At 30.7% G+C, this 9495-nt stretch overlaps 1 long non-coding RNA gene across 4 annotated transcripts; it reads left to right on the top strand.

Moving 5' to 3' along the window:
• The first annotated feature begins 3967 nt into the window (after positions 1–3967).
• LOC105345581 (uncharacterized) lies at positions 3968–8211 on the top strand. 4 transcript variants are annotated; one of them, XR_004600004.2, is made up of 4 exons: positions 3968–4074; positions 4543–4831; positions 4915–5803; positions 5972–8206. It is a non-coding gene; the product is annotated as an uncharacterized lncRNA (long non-coding RNA). The 4 variants fall into 4 exon arrangements; XR_004600005.2 differs by having other exon boundaries at positions 4543–4819; XR_010707676.1 differs by having other exon boundaries at positions 4543–5803; positions 5972–8207.
• The last annotated feature ends 1284 nt before the right edge of the window (positions 8212–9495 follow it).

Genomic DNA, 9495 nt, shown 5'->3' on the forward strand with positions numbered 1-9495 from the left:
AAATTATATATATTTCAGTAAGTTTAACTTGTAATCAAAATGGCTAAAAGACTAAAATGGAGTATTTTCTACAATTTGATAGACAATGGAATTTATTTATCTTAATAACCACTTTTATTATGTTAAGGTGTGCATTTATATTTTGCACAAATTCAAATACAGCTTTGAAAAAGCTTTTCAGTTTGATCGATTTGATATTATGAGCATCCTTACCCCTGATATGTGCATGAGAGTTTATTTATTTTACCCAGCCTGACCTTAAAAGTGCACCTCTACCCTCTCTCTCTCTCTCTCTCTCTCTCTCTCTCTCTCTCTCTCTCTCTCTCTCTCTCTCTGATAACTGATTTTATACAAGATTTGTATTATTATAAATTTATAATGCTGTTGCAGTCAGTGTGAAAACATTCCAATGTATTGTTGATATGTTGATGAGCAATTTGTAAACATGAACTATTCAAAATTGTACATTTATAAATAACATAGGTTTCCATCAATCATTTTAAAACATGAAACCATTTGAACATTAAATGCTTCTTCTAATTGAATTTTCTCATAAAATTGTCAGATTTGTCATTATTTCTATGATAAATTATTGCATGTATACATGTATGTCATTTACTTACAACTTCTTCAAGCCTTTTATTCATATACCGATAATTGTGACTCTTTTCAAGTAACTCTGAAAATAAGAAAAAATAATTATGGGAAGTCATACAATTTAATTTACATGCATAGGACATGTCAACAGTAATTTGAACATTTTTTGAAAGGTCAACTGTAACATATATTTTGCATGGATAGGTAAAATGACAAACACTTTAAATATTATTTGGAAGTTACACATACACATTTTACACAAACACTATCACATATGGCCATACATGTAGATTCCTCATTTAGAGAAAATCAAATGGAGACATGCATGCAGTCATTTATTTATTATTATTTGTTTGGTTTTTTTATTACCAATAGTACAGAATCATAAGTATGAACCCAGGTGAGAAGATTTCAAACAGTGTTATGATAGTAATATATACTAGGTTATAAAAAAAACTAGTAATAAGAATAAATGTGCATGAACATCTTATATCAACTGGATGAATGTGTAAAAAATATAAATAAACCGTCATGGAAGAATTTTGAGCAGAAAGGTCCTGATCAACTGTTCATCAATTTCCAGAAAATGAAATCAGCTGTTTATAATAATCTTTTAGCCTGTACTGTACTGGTTTTCAGAAAATCAAATCAGCTGTTTTCACACTGCCTTGTATTGTTTACTTACAAATTGAAATTAAAAAAACAACAGCAGTTGTGTAAAGCTAAGTATTGTCAGTACAAGTACTATGAACTGACTCATGTCGATTGGTTCAGATGAAAATGATCAACAATTTAACAGACTACATGTACTGTACATTGTATAGGCCTAAATGTAAACAATGCAGTCTCTCCTCATGTTTTGAACGAAACAACACAGTAAGTCGGAGAAAAATTTAATTCATCAACTCTGTTAAATTACAATAAAATAGTTATTTGGTACATTACAAATACTCGGTATATCTATTCTACATACCTGATAAATCATCAAAAAATCGATATCATCGGGAATACCAGCTACACGTGTTTACATCGTCTGACGAGCGCTTTTAGGACGCAAATTCACACCCATACGACAGATGCGTTATGGAGATTTTTCGTATATTCTGATTGTTGTAAACTTTTGAAAATACACATGAGTGATTCGTAGTTATATTTTTCGTATGAAATATTAAATCAGCCGTATTTTTTGCTTAAACTGCTGTTTTCGGTATATTTTCCATAATGGAAATAGAGAGGCGGTGCGTATATTTTGACGTCATATCTCATTATCCCTTCATTAGCATATCAAAACGATGTGTAGCCTTATCTATCCTGCGTATCCAAATTTGATTTGGAGTTAAAGTTTGTAACTGTAAAACTATAGATTTTTTTTTTTAAATGCAGAAGGGAAGAAAATTTAGTTTTTTTTTTTAACTTTGTGTGAAATATTTAAAAGATAAACAGTCATCGCATATTACCATTAGTATTTTATAAAATGCATTAGCGGTAAAAATAACTGCATGAGCTCTATCGAAAAACATCATGCCTTATTGATTCATGTTAAACAGACATGCATTTAATAATATGTAAGACAATACAACCACAACAATGCACTGCAAATGTTCACCCATCGTGTTTAGCTACAGTCTAGTTATTTCTCTCTAACATGGGAGAGGATCATATTCACATATAATGTGGTATCATATAACACAACAATTTAATTCTGGTTGTAACGCGCTTTCTGATTGGCTAAAAAAATATTTTCTATCGTATAAAGAATGTTGCCTACGTCATAGTAAGACTAACGTCAAAAACGTATCAATACGCCCGACGTTACGTATGAATTTTGTAATATGTTACGTCATTTTAAAGGTCAAATGACCGTTTTTATCTACAATAAAGAGTAAAAAAAAATTATAAGCAATGAATTCAATATTTATTAGTTTAATACGATAACAAATGGTTTGAAACAGTTTACGCTTTTTTATAAACCGCTTTGCAGCTTATAAAGCGTAAACCATGCCCCAAACCATTTTATATCGTATAAAACAAATACATATTTAATTCATTCCTTAAATATTTTATATCCTCCCCCCCCCCCCCCCCCCCACACACTTATTTCCCTGTTATATCCGTACCATAACTCGTTCCTCTTTTTCTCTTTATTCTTTTCCATTAAACCCTCATAACCAACCGACCTTCACTTTTTTCTCTATTATACGCCACTTGGTCACATAGATATGTATATACATGTAAGTAAGAATTAATCATTTTTTTCTCCAACATTCAATATAAATTAAGTTTTTAAATTTAAATATCTGAATATGTCTATTTGCAAAGAACATATATAAAAACAATAATTATTATATAACGTGTATATAGTGAAATGTATCTGTATTCTGTTGATGTCGTTATGTCTGTTTTCGAGATATTGAAATTTTATTGATTTTCTAAGGGTCCACTTGTCCATATACTTGTACAATTTTCCCATATATTTAGTATTATTCTGTTCTGTTAGTTGGGGCATAATAATACAAAATAAGGGTCACCGTCACATCATTGCTGCAATGGAATTAGTTGTTATTTTTTTATTTTTTCACAAGGCAAATAGTTGGAGGAGAAAATGATATTTCTGTGTAATTTAAACCAAACGCACTGATGTTGGTCATTGAAAATTTGTTTAAGAAGTTGACAATAACGAAATACGTCATTTTTTCCCAATAGGTTTAAAGGTGTTAAACCTATCCACAGTTTAACTGCGTTCAGATTAAAAACAAAGTCCTCTTAGTGTTTCTGTGTCTGTTTTATTTAGCTGATGATTGATTTTTGATTCACAAATTGAGATCTTTCTCTGCCTCATTTAAAAAATATTCATTTGTGACTGGGTTAGAAAAGTTTTAAATGAAAATGTCTTCTTTTAGAAAAGTACATATTTTCATAAGGGTTTTTCAAGCTATATTCATCATTTTGCTTTATACATACAAAAACTTTTTTTTTTTCAAGTTCCTTTGTATTCTTTACATTGATTCAATTAATTATGACAAATACAGAACAAGAATATAAAAATGTCATTTATCGGCATAAAAACAGGACACAGACATATACGTACTTTATATTGAAACAATGTTTTGTTTGGATTAAATTTCGTAAAATTATCTAGAAAATGTTTTGTTTCTAGAAGATTTGTTCTTCTTTCTCCCTCTACATGGATTTAATGTAAGCAGTTTCAGAAGTTTGCCACATTTCATTTTTTATCTGGTATTTTATATTCAGCATTTAGATTAAAAAAAACATGTCAATAGTATAATGCCGAACTTTTTTTTTTAAACCTGATAAATAAAGCTGCTAAGGTCGGTAAATCCTTGCTCTATTTTTAGCTTTTGAATAGGTTCGGCAATAAACTGCCGAGTTCGGCAACAAGAGTAAGGATTTAAATATTGCAGGAGAGCTAGCGTAATGCATAGGATTACATGTAGCCATACGAACTCAGGAGATAAAGTAAGTTATTTAGACATTGACTGTTTAGGTCATGTTCAAAGTAACAGGAACACCTTGTTTTGTTGAATGTTTGCAATTGTACTTTTACCTACCTTGGGATAAATTCTGACATTCTTTTTAATATTATCCCTACTACCTAATAAGCTACATTTCTTTGTGAGTGAGTGAATATGATAAACATAGAACGCCCTTATCTAATCAATGTTGTTACACTTCAGATTTGATTAAGCTATTTGTTTTAGTATTATTGAAGGGAAATGTCCAAATGTTAACAAAACAGACGTTAACAAAAACAATAGAAAATGAAAATAAGAAATGAAACGCATCTTTTCGTAAAATAATGCAATGTCATTAATGTATTATATGTACTGGTTTCATGGTAACTGCTTTGCATTTATAGCTTATATAATCAATATTTTTTGTTTAAATCTATTTTCTTCCAGTGTTTAAACATGTAATGATTTTTAGAAATATGGAAACTGGTGAGGAATGGTCATTGCATGTCACATCAGCTGACTTCAAAAGATTGTTTGAGTCATTAGGAATAATTGTTCCCGAGGACAAGAGACAACCCTCATTCGCTAAATGTCTGCTTACTGGTATACAATGTAGTGCAATCGTAGATGAAATTAATCCACTTTCAAAGAGAGAAGTTGTTTTACCTACAAATTTATCCAGTCAAGGAGGTCAGAAAAAGTCGGAACCAATTCATGTACAAGTAATTTGTAGACAAGGCACGCTCAAGGTAAATGGAAATGTATGTAGAACAAAGGTGGCAATAACACACATGTTACATTACATGTTAAATTTGCACATATTACGACTTTTGTTTTGTTATAGGATGCTGCAAACAAGGAGTCATTCTTTCATTCAACTTCTGGAAACTTGGTTAAAGTCATATGTATTTGCAGCAAATCAGTTCATGTAGTTGACTCAAAATTGTCCGTTTTCATGAATTATGAATATTACTTAAAAGAACAAACAAGTTATATACATCATGCACTCGAAAATGCTGAATATGTTATAAACGTTTTGGAATATCAGCAAGTCAATTCGTTAGGTGGAGGTATCGAGCCAATCCCAGAAAAATTTTCGATCATAAGTATTGAAACGATTATACAAGATGCCACCGACAAAATTCTATCAAGGGAATCTATAAGACAGATGTGCTATGATATTTTTCTATGGGATAAAAATATCGCTATAGGAACAACTGAAGATGCCAGCTACAGTTGTCGCTCAATATTTACCGTGAGACGACTAAAGGAACATTTAGAGGAGCGAACATTACATGAAATTGCCGAAACTTTAAGATCAGAGATTTGTAGGGGAATTTTGAAACATTTTGAATGCAGTTTTCCAACAAATTTAGAGCAAAATTTTTCGGATCTAAAGATTAAAATTTCTGATGAACTATTTGAAAAAATATCTTCTGTTGTCGTATTTATTGTTGTTGTTGCTTTTAATAATCCACTTCTTGGTATAATTGTCGCCGTTACTACCTTAGTTGGTACTTTTATAAGGTCCATTAATGTCAACTCTACAAATTGGCGAGCACAAATTGCTGATGGAATTTATGACATTATAGTAAAAAACAAAACCAATATTTTAAGCAACATTGAAGGTCAAGTTAAAAATATGTGTTGGCCAGCCCTGCAGGAGTTAAATGAAATATCAGATTCAGTTACTGGTTTCAAGCGTCGCTTAGGACAGACTGGTCAAAAACCATGTAAGTACAACTGTTTTACGATATATTAATTAGATGTATTGTTTAATTACAAATCATATAAAACAAATACAAAGAAATAAAAGAATTGAAACAGATAAATAATATTAATGATATAATTAAGTAATACTTAATTTAAAAACTATACTAAATAGTAATCTTTTTTAATAGTAGTTCATGAATGGCAACAGAGAGAAGTATTCAACAATAAATTTCAAAAGTATCCGTCCTTACTGCCATATCTCGATGACACAAGAAAATACGTCCATGTGGTTTAAGTCCGTTTAACCAGCAATGACAAAAAATGGGCTATCAAGAGACATGCAGAATTTCTCTATGCGATAAACCCTGGCGTCATTGGAATTCAGATAAGCATTGTGAGGTCGGAAAACAACAAAATGCTAAATGAATTGTGTATTGTTTTCCTTTGTTTAGACCAGTTTATTTTGCCATACATGTATGAGGAGTCTCCTCAACCTAAAACTTAGAAGGTTACTGATGTGACATTCAAAAAGAGTTTGTAATGTTTGGACATTTTGCTGGTTGTCAAACTTTGAACATTGGTAGTATCTGAAGAACTAGCTGCTGGTTTATTTGGTTTTTTTGTTAAATTAAATGACTATAGTTAGGTTTTTCTAAAAGTGGTTTCCTCCCAGTTGCACACATAGGAATTGAATATTATGATGAGCTGTATGAACAGTTATCCACTTTCTGGGTATCCTCTTGCAAACATGTTTCATCAAATAGTCTATCCACCATTTCCAAATCTTAATGCGATTTGGTGAAACAAATTATCCACAATTATGACGTGTAACAATGTTTGTACTACATGATTTATGTGTATACAAGAAAAAAGTACGGTTTGAAGTTTATCTTTAAAATAAAAGGTGTTATATTTCTTCAATAATATTGCACAATACGCATATTTTTTAAATTCTATTTTTAAGGGAATTCATCGATCAGATATCAAAAGTCTTGTTTTTAATGATAGGATGTTGGTTAGGAAAAGAGGGAGGACAACTGGAAACACTACTGGAAACATTAGTCGATGATTGCTAGTTTGTCGTATATTATACACAGGTACATGAAAAATATTTTGAATTTAAAAACTGGTTTGCTGTCAAACAAAACGACATGAAACAGAATTTTTGATTAAAAAAAAATTCCATATTTGATTGATTTTTTTAAAAAACCGGCTATCGTTATTTGTAAGCAACTAATGCACTGTTGATACATATTGAATTTATATTTTTTCTAAAATAAAAACAATACCATCATTTCACGAACTCTTATTTGTGTTTGTCCGAATAGGACAATGAATTGCATGTATCGATTTTATCATCGTTTTGTAACCTAAACAACTACAACTGCCGATACATGTATGCTGGAATGTATATTCTTATATAAAATGAAAGTAACAATACTGCACTTGAGTCATTTTTTTCAATATTTCATGTGTCTTATTCCTTTATTATTCACTGGATATTTTGTTCGAAAGTAATAGTGCTAAGATGTGTATGTACATATTTCAACACATATTTCTATTTTCACAACGTTTTCAAACTGGGAATTCTAAAACAGTACAATGCCTAATGCTTTTTTCGAATATGTTAATGCCTTTTCTGCAGCTTGTTCTTGTTGCATGAATTCCAGAAAAAAAACATTGATGACCCAAAGAGTGTTTGTAAAATTTATTGACCAAATAAATGACAAAATTATATCTAAAGCACATTAAATATAGAATTACAATTATCATATTAGCTAATGTTATGACTGGGATAAGGTCGCTTTGCACCTCCTGGTAAAAACTAGTAAGAGCGGCAAGGGTTATAGCTTCTGAAAATTCGATCCCGATAGAATTAAGAAGGTACGATAAATCAGAACTCAAACGATATACAAATTTAAATAGCTAATACAACGAAGAAAGTTTTTTATATAAAACAATTTATGGAACATAAAATTTATTTGGTGGATGGGGTATGGGTGGCCAAACACTTATTTGTATTTCAGTTTTTCGATCAAATCTTTCCAAAACATATAGTTGTATTCGATGTATTTTACTGGTATGAAATTATCTAGCATAGTAAAATCACAGTATGTTGTCCCTGCAGTTATTTTTGCTTTCATCGCCAGTATGAAAAAACCCACATCATTCGGTTTAATATATATGCAGTTGCAATCATTAAATCAGAAAGTCATCAAAAAGGTTAACTAACGTTAATCAGAAATAAAAGCTGACTCTCTCTGCACGTGAAAGTTATCAGTGTAGATAAGGTGACTTTGTTACATTTAGGCCTAGTCCGTTTGTGCAAGATCTTGGAATTTGTGCTCCTCGGAAGCTTTTAATTAAGATCATGATATTATCCATTCAAAGTCGACACAAAGAGAACAAATAAAGACACGGTCAAACATTGTAAAAAGAATATTTATTTTAACTACTTCAAGAAATTTAATATCATGCATTTGAGAGAAGTTTTAAAAACATAGAGCAATGATTGGATTCGTATTGGTAAAATATTTTGTTAATTTCTACTAGTTTACCTTTTTACAATCAAATTGGAAATGATATAAAGGGGGAAAAACCTGTATATCTTAAAAATAGGAAACACTGATATTGACTATTGGAATGCCGTCTAATGTTTAAATGACGTCGATGGTACTTTAACGGCAAAATGTAAGTGATCTGATGAGTGTTTATAATATAGCAGTACATTTTGAATCACCTTTTGAGATATGTCATGCACATGTCACATCATTTATAAAAGCGCATTCTGTGATAAAGTATTTTCACGAAACGTAGCGATTGCTGTATAATATATTCCCCTACACACAGGTATATTTTACTTCCAAGTATTTCGGGGTACCCTCACTAGGATCCTTAAATACAATGTTTGAAGCATTGATACTGCAGTTTGTTTTCTCATCACATTTGCTTTTTACTATTTCCTCAGATTTCTTCTCTCGACAATCAGTTTTACTAATTGTTGTTTTGGAACATACGTTGCCGTCTGTTCTTCCGCAGTTGGCATACTCAATATTAATTTTTCCAGTTGGACATGTCAAATTCATCGTTGAGCCTTCACAAACTGTACGAAAAAAAAATTAAATAAAAAATATAACTGATATTACATATTAATGATAAAAAAAATAACATCACCCCATCCCTCCCCAAAAACCTCCAAAAAGAGAACACTATGTCGTGTTTAATTAGAGTTTTGTCGGTAAATTCGTTATTTAAAAATTAGGTTCTATCTGAAGACAATGCATACTATCATAAACAATACATCACACAGTTAGAATGTGTTTATGTGAAGATCTGTTGAATGGTAACTGCCTCTTCGAGATAATATTTACATATTGATGTCATTATTTTATATATATCGTAAATTATTATACTTACTTGTTTTTCTGAGACTATGGATAAAAACAGGTTGTTTTTACTTGACGTACTTTAAAAAAAATAATAATCAAGAACTTTTGTCTACTCGGCACCTGTTAAACTCGGCAACTAGTACCGTAACAGTAGATTTGGCGTTTGGATAATTCAGCACTTGTTGACAATTTGATTGATGAAACATAGATTACCGATATTGTTGTTTTTTATCAATATGTTTCACTTATTTTTGTTCAGCAGTTTTGTAATTGTAAGTTACATTTGAGCGCAGTGGGCCACATTTTTTTCCCCTTAACATTTA

This window comes from Magallana gigas, chromosome 1 (assembly GCF_963853765.1).
Source record: "Magallana gigas chromosome 1, xbMagGiga1.1, whole genome shotgun sequence".
Classification (NCBI taxonomy): domain Eukaryota; kingdom Metazoa; phylum Mollusca; class Bivalvia; order Ostreida; family Ostreidae; genus Magallana; species Magallana gigas.